The following is an 11,677-nucleotide window of genomic DNA, read 5'->3' as shown; positions in this document are numbered from 1 at the left end:
CCCCGGCGTCACGTCACAACTGAGCGTCTGTGCTGTAATGTGGTATTTATACATCTGTGGATATCGAGGTCTACCCACTGCGTTAAAAAGAACTGCGGCAAGGGGGTCATCGCGATTACACTGCCGTTTAGATGGGCGCGAAGGGGAGATGAAATAAAAAACCAGCCTGGTGATATCTTGGTGTTAGGCTGCTAGACAGCTGTTGTAACACCCTGTGGAGTAGCCGCGCAGACAGACAGGCAGCGCACCAGCCAGCCGACAGACAAAAGCGTGCATAATTCCCCTAAAAACGCTGCTCCCCTCCCCATCTCGTCCCCTTTTGTCGTCTTATTTTCAGTCCTTAATCTGCATTCTCGCCGTCTTTTTTTTCCAGATCTCTTGAAATCTTTTTTTTGTCGGCTGCACGGACGCTTTTTACAGTACATACAGTGGAGCTCTCCACCTTTCTCTTCTGTCTGGCACATTCACTCTATCCCTCCCTCCCTCCCTCCCTCCCCTGACCAAGAAACAAGGCTGTTGCAAAGGAGAATGTCAAAATCCGAAGCGTATATTCTGGGAAGCAAATGATCTCACCGTCATTTCGTCCTGTGACTAAGCGCCATATTAACGATGCATAATGTGGTATTTTTCTATGTATAGCCAAGCCTATTAATGATTCGGGATAAGACCATACACGTTCCCACCCACGCCTCCTGACCGAACGAAGTGTAAAACAATGGGGTTTTTTGGGTTGAAAACAATGATTAAGCAACCAATTGATTTCAAGCCTGGCCCATTATCGCACTACTTCTGCTTTTACGGTCGTGAGTCTGTGCGCTCGTCTATCCCGCCGTCGGTACATGCTTAACAAAAAACACAGATGTCCGTAGCTGGAAAAGCAGGTGGAGGATTGGCGGGGAACGGCGAGGGGGAGTCGCCTGAGAGGAAGGGGTGTCGGAGCTCTTGTTGGGAAGGGAAGGCGGAGAATTTGACCAAATTACATCACCCCCTCATTTAAATAAATCTAATCCCACGCCGCGATTGGCTGCGGGCTGGAGAGAAACTCGAGCATCGACCACTTTCTTTTTTTCAACAACTTCTCCCCCGCGCCTTGGTCTGCCGAGATAATCCTTCTGCGTCCATCCTTCCGTGCAGGACGGTGTGCATCGACTACAGATCCGTCGCCCTATGAGCGTGATCGGGACACAAAGCGTCTGTGAGTAGCTAATGTTGTTCCTTTAGACGAACGGTACCTTGATCTCTATCTATCTAACTATTCAGGTGTGTGCAGCGACTGCTAAATCCGGCGTTGCAGCCCGTTGTTTTACCGGTTCCTTGGCCAGATACAGATCTGACCATCCTCCTTCTGAGAGAAAAGGGAGCAGCGAAGATGCAGGTTTAATAAGCACTGGGGCGTAACTGTGTTAGCCAGCTGGTGGCTATCTAGTGGGAGGTAAACCTGCCTGGTAATATTTTTGTAAGGCAAGCCCCCTTTCCGGCAAATTATTTTTTGCCTTTGTCTCGCAATACATGGATAGCTGTACAGCTCTTCGACTGTTGGGGTTGGACAGTTTGAATAGCCAACGCTACCTATGTAATCCAGCTAGTCCAACTGTTGAAAACGGTTTCGGATCTTTTTTTATTAAAAAGGAAACGGTATACAGTTCTGTGCCCGAGATGATATCTAGTTGCCTTGACATCAATCCGACGACGTCACCAATTTCTTTAAAATATTGATTGCTTGAACGTTAGACTAGAGAAGATTTGCTCGCCAAAAAAAGCAAATGCATGCTTGCATACTAGCTCTGGCTATAGAAGCCGTGCCATGCTAATAAGTCTCAACATTGAAATGCAAAGCACTCTTTGTACATCCGGCGGGGACTGTGAGTGAAAAAAAATGAACGTGCTACGCATTTAATATCCTGCTAGTTAGTCTTGTAAGTTAGTGGACATTTTTATTGTGGCATGGTCGAATCGAAATTAGAAGTAGACGGGCAATTGGCTTTGTCGACGGCTATATTCCAGCTGAATATGAAGTTGGCTAGCCAATTGGGCAGCTACAGGTTGAGAGCTTCTTCGATTTATTTTCGGTAAATGGCAAACTAAATTGGCTCCCTGGATGTGTTTACATTTTAATTTTTAATCTGTGCAAATGGTCGGTGTGATGGGGCGGTGGCTGCAACTGATAAACTTAATGGGAGTTTTTTTTTTTTTTTTTTTTTTTTTTTTTTTTTTTGGATGCGCAGAAATTGCTTTCGATATTGAATTTGTTATATTGCCCCTTTTATATTGAAACTGCATTGTTTTACATTGATTGTCCTCATAGTCTAATAAAAGTCCTGAAAAGTTTCCCATTCCATCGTGCTCTTCAGCGCTTGGGCGAATCTCATTGTTCTTGGGTGAACGAGTGGACTGCATTGTGCAGTAGCCTACATCAGGCGAGCTGATTGCCTGTGGCAAAATGGTTAATTTAGCGATACAAATTGTTCAATGTGGCTTGAATTGGCTTAAGTGAGCTTTGTCCATGATCCCTCGTACGATTTCTTTTATTTATTTATTTTTTTTGGAGAAGTTTAAACTAAACTATTAGAAAGAGCCCATGGCCTACGTTTGAAACTACTAACCAGTTAACTTTACTAGACAGGCCTCCCCGGTGAATGAAGGGATTGGTGTAGCTATAGCTGGTACTCAATACTGGTAGCCTACCGTGGTGCTGTTAGTGCTGATACTCAAAGCAACCTTCACGATGGGCTATATTGCATCATTAGTACTGAACAAAAGATAATGAATGCAGTTGGATTTACTGCTAATCTGAAGCACCCGCTGTCCTGTCCTCTCCCCAGACTGTGAAAACAATGACCCGTGTAGATCGGCACGCTATTAGATGGGTACGGACGTAAAGAGGGGTCGATATTTTGAGATCATATGTCAGACGGTATTGATCTCTCCGCCCCCCCCCGACCCATCGTTTTTCGGGAGAGTGAGGCCGGGGAACATTAGCCTACTAGCCTTTACAGTTAGCCGATTTGTTGCATTCTAAACTATGAGTTGTTGCAGTCAATCGAAGAAATGAAACGAAATGTAAAAGGACAAGGAGTGGACTGTGACGGTCAGACAAAGTGCAATCCCGACATGTCAGTCTGGGATCAGTTAAGTTGTGATATACTGAAACTGCCGCATGCGCATTTTCTGTTCGGTGCCACTTACCAAAACCCACGGGAAATCAATATAATGTACTGCCCTTATGGATATGTATCGCTATCCCTTGCTTGTTCTTAATAGGATGTTCTTAAGATGGATGCGCTTACGGGGCATTTTTTCGAATGTGTTGTTTACCCACACATTATTCTAAGTAGGTACTTGTTGGTTGGTTCCTGGTATGCGTGTTTGTTTGTTTTTTACTCCCAAAGCGTATGTCTCTATTGCCTTCATAGATAAAACGGTTCTTAAAGAGAGGGTAAAATCCCCGATGACGGGTTTGCTCTGTGATCGGTCTGCCTCGCCTAGTCTCGCCACTTCATCGAGGAGCGCGTTCTAGTCTAGTCTGGAGACAGACACACTCTTCGCTCCGGTGTCTGTCTCTAGGTTTTGTATATATGTCAGTCTTCTGCTGAAATTCATTGTCTCGCCTTGTTTACGCAGTCTCCGGTTTGCACGTACAAGGGGTACACTTGACGATGCTGCCCGAGGAAAAATGTAGCGAGGTAGGCGTGCCCATTGTTCCCCTTTTTACCGGCTTGGCTTCTCATGCCGTGACAGCTTATATTCGGGATGCGAGCGGGCTGCGTGTGTGATGCATCTTTCTTTTTACAGACCTTGGAGAGGTTCCTGGATTTGGATTTGTGACCGGTAGGTTTAGGATCTGACCCCTGGCCGGCTGTTGTGGTATGCAGGCTTTTGTTTTAACCGGAATAGTGCAAGGAGCACATCGCTAAATGTACTGCAATTAGAACGTTTCCAGTCTAATGGACTGTAGGTGGTAGTCTAAAGTGGCCATGATAAACTGATTAATTGATTGGTTGATTTACTGATCGCTGAAATCACACTGGATTCCTGAATGCTCAATATTTTCTCGCACAAAGGCTTAAGGTAATGGGTCAACATCAGGGTGACACCTAGCGTCCTTGCATGTTTTCACTTATCCTAACCAGTTATGGGATTTGCTGTAACATAGAGGGGTGTACGCAGGGTATCCCAGGACCAGGGTGGTATGTCACAAAAGCAGGGTTACTCAGTTAGCTGGATAAATTTGCAGAGTAAAACCCAGAACAGCTGATTTTACTTCGGTCCATATTCCAGGTTCAGAAACGGCTCATGATTTTACTCTGGGGCATTTATCTAGCTAACTCCGGAGTCCTCAGATTAGGAAACCTCTGCCCAAGATCAAAACCTTTATTTTAATTGAACATTTTTATATGTTAGTGAGAGAGAGAGTGAGTCTGTGTGTGGCTCTTTAAATCGGTAATTGGTACAACACTGGCGATGCAGTCTGTCCCCTTGATATTGTCATCTACTGTGTCCCCACCAACAAGTGGACAATAAAATCCTTGGATTTACTGGGGGTCTCGTAGTTCTGTCCAACATTGCTGACCGTGTTCTGACTGCATAGCCTGGCCCAGTAGTGCTGTAGGCAGGATGACAATGCAGACTAGTGCGGTTCTGGAGGCGCACACACACATGCACACTCACTCACGCACACTCACTCACGCACACTCACTCACGCACACTCACTCACGCACACTCACTCACGCACACTCACTCACGCACACTCACTCACTCACGCACTCACGCGATGTATTAGGCTGGGTGTTTCACCCTGGCATCGAGTGCACTACCAGCAGGTAAAGTGGTTCTGGATTATGGATTATGGATTATTGATGATGTCAGGGCGTTGTGGTTTGCCATTAGGATTCCGGAAGGCCGATTCCCGAGTGCCCGGAGTTGATAATTGGCGGAATGGCGTTCCATAATGCATGAGGGAGAGGAACCCGAGAGCCTCTCTCTTCTCCTCCCTGAAGGCAGGCATTTAAGGAAATGAGGAATTCTAGGCACAGAGATAACATTGGGCAGTTTTTTTGTTCTTGTTTTTTTATTTTTTATTTTTTATTATTCTTTTGTAATAGAATAGCATGTCTTAAAGTAATACAGTGAACAATACCCAGTAAGCTGGCTGCTTGTGTTCAGCCTCCCAATATGAAGTGCATATAGGAGTGTACATCTTACACACGCACATGCACATACACACTCGCACAAGTAGACAGACAGGCCCATGCGCAGACAGACATGCACACAGACACACGTACACATACACACACACACACACACACACACACACACACACACACACACACACACACACACACACAGTTAAGACTTGAAACTGGAACCCGAAATTCCCCAGTTTTACCACAGAGCCTCATGGCTACATGTGGGCTGATTCCAGCTAAACTCTCAGATCTGCCCCCCGAGACCAGCCGTGCTGCCGCTTTCCTTCCCCTCCAATCAGACGCTGATTGGGGCCGGGGACACCTGCTGAGTGGGTCACCGGCCAATCAGTTCCGTTCGGTAATTGATTAACGACGCTGTGGAATAGAGAAGCGGTGCCATGGCTGTCCTCCGGGGACAGATTTCAGCAGTCAGGCCCGAGAGCAGACACAACCTAGACACAATGGATTCTGGGATTTTCCAAAACGGGCATCTTGAGGAACGGGTAGGAATGGGGGGGGCATCTCTAACCTTAATTCAGGAAAAAAAAAAGATGGCAGGAGGGGTAGGAGAGTGAATGACTCGGGTCAGCCAAAGTCCATGACCCCCCCCAGTGCGTTTTTGGCTGTTGTGCTCTCCAGTTCTGTGTCGGTTTCCTGGTTTTCCGACGAGCCCGAAAATGCGCCTCCCTGCCCTCCTGACCTGGCTGTGGCCGCTGCCCCGCTCCCGTACTGTCGCTCCCCGTCGTCCCGGCAGACGGGGCTGTTTGAAGGCGCCGGTGGGACAGCCGCTATTTTTGGCGGCGGTGTGATGAGACCCCCCGCGGCGGCGGTCTGTCGTTGAGACGTTCGCCCGTCTCCGGAGGTTTCCTGTGCCGTCAGCGGCTGCTTCAGGAGAGCCGGCGGCGGCGTTGGCAGCGGCCTGTCAGGACGGCGGTAAGGCGCTTTTGTCTTCCGCTGACGCGCCCCGCTGTCTGGGCTCAGACGCGGATTCCGCCGCGACCGCGCTCCGTTTGTGGTGCGCTGAGCTCGGCGAGATGAAAGGCTGAAAAGTGCTGAAAAGTAGAGTACGCGCATTTCTCTCCAAACAAGTCAAATCAAAACGACTCTTCATTTCTTCTTCTGCCTTCCTTTTGTAGTTGCAGGTACAATGAAAACGTCAAAAAAGTCACCTAAAAGTTGTTCTAATTTTGGTCTGCGAGAGCGTATTATGATGGCTGCACTTCATTTGGCAGACGCTCTTATCCAGAGCGACGTACAGCTGATTAGACTTCAGCAGGAGACAATCCTCCCCTGGAGCAATGCAGGGTTAAGGGCCTCGCTCAAGGGCCCAACGGCTGTGCAGATTTTACCTGCCGGGAATCGAACCGCCGACCTTGCGGGTCCCAGTCGTGCACCCTAACCACTACGCTACAGGCCGCCTTAAATTTACCGTCACAGTCTCTGTGTCTGGCCTAGGGTCAATCAATGCAAAAAAAAAAGGGAGTTCCCTGGTTCAAAACACGTTTGCTTTGCCCCTTTTATTTGCATTAAAAAGCACCTCACTTTCACTTTGTCAGTACCCAGCTGTTAACTGCTGCCCAATTTGCACTACCGAAAAAAAAGCGATAAGCTGTGCAAATAAAGACCCTTTCGCTGCAGCTCTTCGCTCCCTTCCCCTGTGGTCGTGGGCTCGCCAGTCGCCCGTCTTGCCTGTGAGCTCAACGCTGGCGGTTGCTATGGCGTCTCCAGTTTCGGCCATGTCGCCAGCTGGCAGGCCCTGCCACCATTTTGATGCCGGCGGTTGTTGTTGCCCTGGTTGCGCCTCGGTGATCTGACCTCTGACCTCGCGGCGTAGTGCGCGTTGGGCGCGGTGCGGTGGTCGCCATGGACGACGTGCGTATGGAGCCGTCGTGGGCCACCTTCACACGCTGCCGTTAGACCTGTGCGCCTTACGGTTTATTCAAAACCCGTGTTTAGGCAAATGGGTTTTTCTTCAGTGTGACTTTGGGGAGTTTTTGTCTTCAGAAATGGATCAGTTTTTATGAAATAAAATAAAAAATGTATTTCATTTTATTATTTTTAAGGTTTTGCGTACGTTATGTCTCTCTCTCACTGACATACTGAGTCCCTGTGTGACAATTATGACTGCATGTTATATTTGTCATTCTCGAGATATGAACACGCAAGAAACGCATCGCTAGTGTCCGCTTGAACTGCAATGAATCGTATCTATTTAAATTGATCTTCTGTTAAATTGATTGGCTCAATAAACGTGCTATTTGTTCAATAAACTAATGTTGGAAATAATGTTTCAACTTTTTAAGAATTCAGTGGACATCGGCTAGTCGTCGTCTGGGGTCTATGTCAGCAGTGTACCTAAAGCAGAAAGACATCACAACTGTGCGCACTTCAACATTTGTTTATTTATCGCAAGTCATCATCGCAGTGTTCATCGACCGTAAGCGCGTATCGCGTTTCCTCCTCGTCCTGCGGCCCTGGCGACCGCCGGTCCCGTCAGGCTTAGCCTCCCTGTCACATGACCCGCTAACCCACTTAGCGGCGTGTGGGGCACGTGGGCGGGGCCACCTGCCCACGGTGTGTGTGTGTGTGTGTGTGTCTGTGTGTGTGTGTGTGTGTGTCGTCACCGTACCCCCCGCCCCCCCCCACCCCACCCTTGCCGCGCAGTAGCCGATGATGCGGGGAGGGGGGGATTAGCATCAGCCTTTGTCCCGGGCTAACCAGCTCTGTCATGGGCTAATCCCTCTGTCCCCACGAGCTCGTGCCTCCCCCCGGGGCACTGTCGGGGGTGGGGCACGGTGGCCCGGGGGGCAGGGCTGGGTGGCGGTGAGCCTGGCCTAGAACATTCCGTGGATCTAATGGCGGCCGGTCCATGGCTGCAGGAGAACACTAGTGTGCAGAATATGGGAGGGCCGTGTTTCGGGAGTTTTTTAAGTGGGGTGAATTCGGGTAATTTGGGACACTCGCGTCTCCGAGTCTGCACTCACCACCAGTCTTATTATGTGGTGGGGAGGACAGACTTTGAAACTGAGTTTGCAAAGAAGTGTCCCACATTACCTGAATTCACCCTATGGTTTGCTCGTGGGTGCCGGTTGCGGTTGCCGCACAGGTTCGTACAGCGAGATAAGATGCCCGTCGGTTGTCTGGGTCAAGGTCAGTGTGATGGCTAAATGCCTGTGATTAGCCTAGCGAGCGATAAGGGATGTTAGGTAACTGATTTTCTCCTTCAGTTTTAATCCCGGATTATCTTCTGTATGCGCTCCTCATCTGGAATTCGTCATCGCAGCAACGCGCTCGCACAGCCGATGGCCTTCTGATGGTCCTAGCCCGGCCACCGCCTAAAAATAAGTCTGTCAACAAGTATTAGAGTCTTCTATTTAGGCCTAAAATTGTATTTCTATTTACCTTTTTTCTCCCCAAATAAAACCCAAAATCCAAGACCCACCTGGCCCACCTGGCCCAACTGCCTCGCCCCCCTGACCCAACTGCCCCGCCCCCCTGACCCAACTGTCCTGCCCGCCTGACCATTATTATATTTATTATCGTCCACTCTCCACCAGTGGAGGACATTAGGTTTGTCTGTGCTTTTTATAGAGTGTTTTCGCCCCAGTCTCCCTGTGCTGTGGTTGTGTGGAGCTTCTCGTTCACAAAATGGCCGCCAGGCGACTTCCTGTGGCATGAAGGAACACTGCCTTTGTCACTGAAATCCAGTTTTTTTGTGATGGCAAAGGGGGTCCAGGTGTCTGTCTGATGGTGCTGGTCTGGAGGGTGCTCACCCTACTCTGAGCAGTTTCCCCCTGGCTTGTGGAGGTGGACGGAGACCCCCCTACCTCAGGGGTATCCTCTCTTAATCTGGAAAGGGTGCAGGTTTTTGCCCTAGCCCCGAGCTGAGACGCCTGCCATGTTCTTGACTGAAGACCATGCCTCGGGTAACGGAGGACTGGGGGCTGAAACAAAAACTTGCACCCACACCGGCCCTTTTCGGGTAAGATTGGGCACCCCTGCTCTGTGTACCCTTGTTGGCTTATGCATGCGTCTCGGCCTCAGTTGGCCTGTGAGCTACAGGGGGCTCCTGTGAGCTAGAGGGGGCTCCTGTGAGCTACGGGGGCTCCTGTGAGCTACGCTGGCTCCGGTGCCTCGCTGGGGGGCCGTCCCCTGCTGCTGCCCTGTTGTTGTTACTGTCGAAGTCACCGAGGTGGGGGTCGGGTTTGGGTTTGGCGGGGGCTGCGAGAGCCAGTCTGCACCCAACCACCGCCCCCCCCCCCCCCCGCCCATAGAGGAATTTCATTGAGTGTGTGCCAAGAGGGGGGGGGGGGTTTACTTTTTTGTTTTTTTTGTTGTCTTTTTTGTTTGGGGTGGGTGTTGTCCCAACAGGGGTGTGTTCAGGAATGCGGCAAAGCTCCTGACTTCCGATTTTAGAATCCGTGAGGGGGCGCCGGGGGGCACCTCACCCCACCCTCTCCTGCTGGACCTACGCTGGTGCCAATGCGCTTGGTCAGCCCCCCCCCAAAGCCCCCCCACAACGCCCCCCCCACAGGCCATGCGCCAAAAACAATGACTCTTAGTCCTCCTTTATAAACAGGCACTCTGGGAGGCCAGACCTCACCGCGGATAACGAGGACCCGACAATGGGCCCCGGAGGCGATACCTCATGCAGAACGCTCTGTGTTGACCTAGTTACAACAAAAGCGTCATGATGCTCGTATATAAAAAAATATAGTATAATCATGGGATTAGTTCTATATGTTAAGATAAAATGAATTGTGCGTAAACAGAGGTTTCTACATAGGCCACACTAATGAACATAATCATCATCAAAATGTAGACTTTTATTTTGTATTTTTTCGTTTTTTTTATTTGTTTATATTCGTATTACCGACTTATCAGGCGCAGTCTATGTGCATGGCCTGAGAAGCTGCCGCAGGCTTGCGCTGAGGGGTTAATGGAGCTCCAGTACTCGATTATGTGTTCCTTAACAAAATGTCCTCTGTAGGCTGAGATTTCCTCCAGAAAGACCTTCAAATCTTTGCAAGAGCCTCAATTGAGTGGAAAAAAATCGAGGCCGCACCGAGGACTCCAAAGTTCCAGATGTTCTTTCAGTTTGTACCACCCCCCCCCCCCCCCCCTTTGGGGTGTTATCGCTGTGCAGTCAAATTCCAAACTGTTGCATTGGTCAGACGAATTGGTTTTGAAATGTCTTGTTCGCCTTTTTACATTTTAGACCTTTGACCAGTGGTTTTCAATCCTGGGTCCTGGAGAGGTCCTGGCTTTTGCACTTGAGTAGCTCAGCGGTTTATCGGTTCTTGGGTTTTCCTTCCCAGGTGTAACGCAAAACGTTCTCACAATTTTGCCGCCGTGTAGTGCCGATGCTATAACGACAACAAAACATTCCCGTAACGTTGCGAGGACATTTTGTGTTAGCTGGGTTGAAAAGGGATTGAACGGTTCCCAAACACTGGCCTGTTGCCCGGCGCACTGGTCCTTAACAAAATGGCCGCTAATCACCAGCATTTAAGGTTGGCCATAATGGAATGCATGATGCTGCTGACCTTGCAGTGTGTGTAAGGTCTCTCCGAACCTCCACCTCACGCTCACGACTACTGTCTGTTCTGGCTCCACGGTGGTGGAACGAACTCCCCGTTGAGGTCAGAACTGTAGAATCTCTCCCCACCTTCAAGCGCAAACTGAAGACGCACCTCTTCAAGCAGCACCTCTCCCCGTCCCTCCCTACCTCCCTGTGAACCTTAATTGTTGTCTTTCTGTGATTTACTTTTTTGTGTATCGGTATTTTTAGTTGGCTAGGCAAGCAGTGTTTGGCTAGTTAAGTTTGGTCACTTTTGCTTTGTTGTTTGTTTGTTTGTTTGTTTAAAAAATAAATAAATTAAAATAGGCCCTGGTCCTTATCTTTGTTGTACAGGTAGCAGTTGAAATTGTACTTCCCTCTAGGGTCTTTCAGCGCACTTATCCCTGGTTATGGGTATGCACTTTGTTGCACGTCGCTCTGGATAAGAGCGTCTGCCAAATGCCATTAATGTAATGTAATGGCGCTTCCCTGAGACTTTGAGACTTGCGGGTCCACTGGCTGAACACTGGGGAACCACTGCTGTAGATGGCCTCGCTCAGAAACGCTGAACTTTGAGAGCAGGGACACTCGACTCCTGTCTGCTTGTGACGGCCGATTAAGCCAAACTGATGGAATTAATGGATAACAGGTGGTAGTGTAGAATGATGGTTAGACTGAGGGCTGCCCAACCCTGTTCCTGGAGATCTACTGTCCTGTAGGTCTGCACTCCAAGCCTAACAAAGCACACCTTATTCAACAGCTAGAGCAGGGCTGCCCAACCCTGTTCCTGGAGATCTATCGTCCTGTAGGTTTTCACCCTCACCCTAAGGATCTCATCGAGCTGCAGAATCGGTAGAATCGGGTGTGCCAAATTAGGGTTAAAATGAAAACGTACAAGATGGTAGATCTCAAGAAACATCCTTACAAGACT

At 49.2% G+C, this 11,677-nt stretch overlaps 1 protein-coding gene across 1 annotated transcript in view; it reads left to right on the top strand.

Annotated features, from left to right (window-relative positions):
• The first annotated feature begins 1,028 nt into the window (after positions 1–1,028).
• The window catches only part of LOC133113938 (nascent polypeptide-associated complex subunit alpha, muscle-specific form-like), a 34,936-nt gene continuing 24,287 nt past the window's right edge, over positions 1,029–11,677 (top strand). Inside the window, exon 1 of the mRNA XM_061223098.1 lies at positions 1,029–1,195. The gene's annotated coding sequence lies outside the window, so the exon portion shown is untranslated. The remainder of the gene's footprint in view (positions 1,196–11,677) is intronic.

Source organism: Conger conger, chromosome 16 (assembly GCF_963514075.1).
Source record: "Conger conger chromosome 16, fConCon1.1, whole genome shotgun sequence".
Classification (NCBI taxonomy): domain Eukaryota; kingdom Metazoa; phylum Chordata; class Actinopteri; order Anguilliformes; family Congridae; genus Conger; species Conger conger.
The sequence above is the reverse complement of the archived record's forward strand: the minus strand, read 5'-3'. Positions and strand labels throughout refer to the sequence as shown.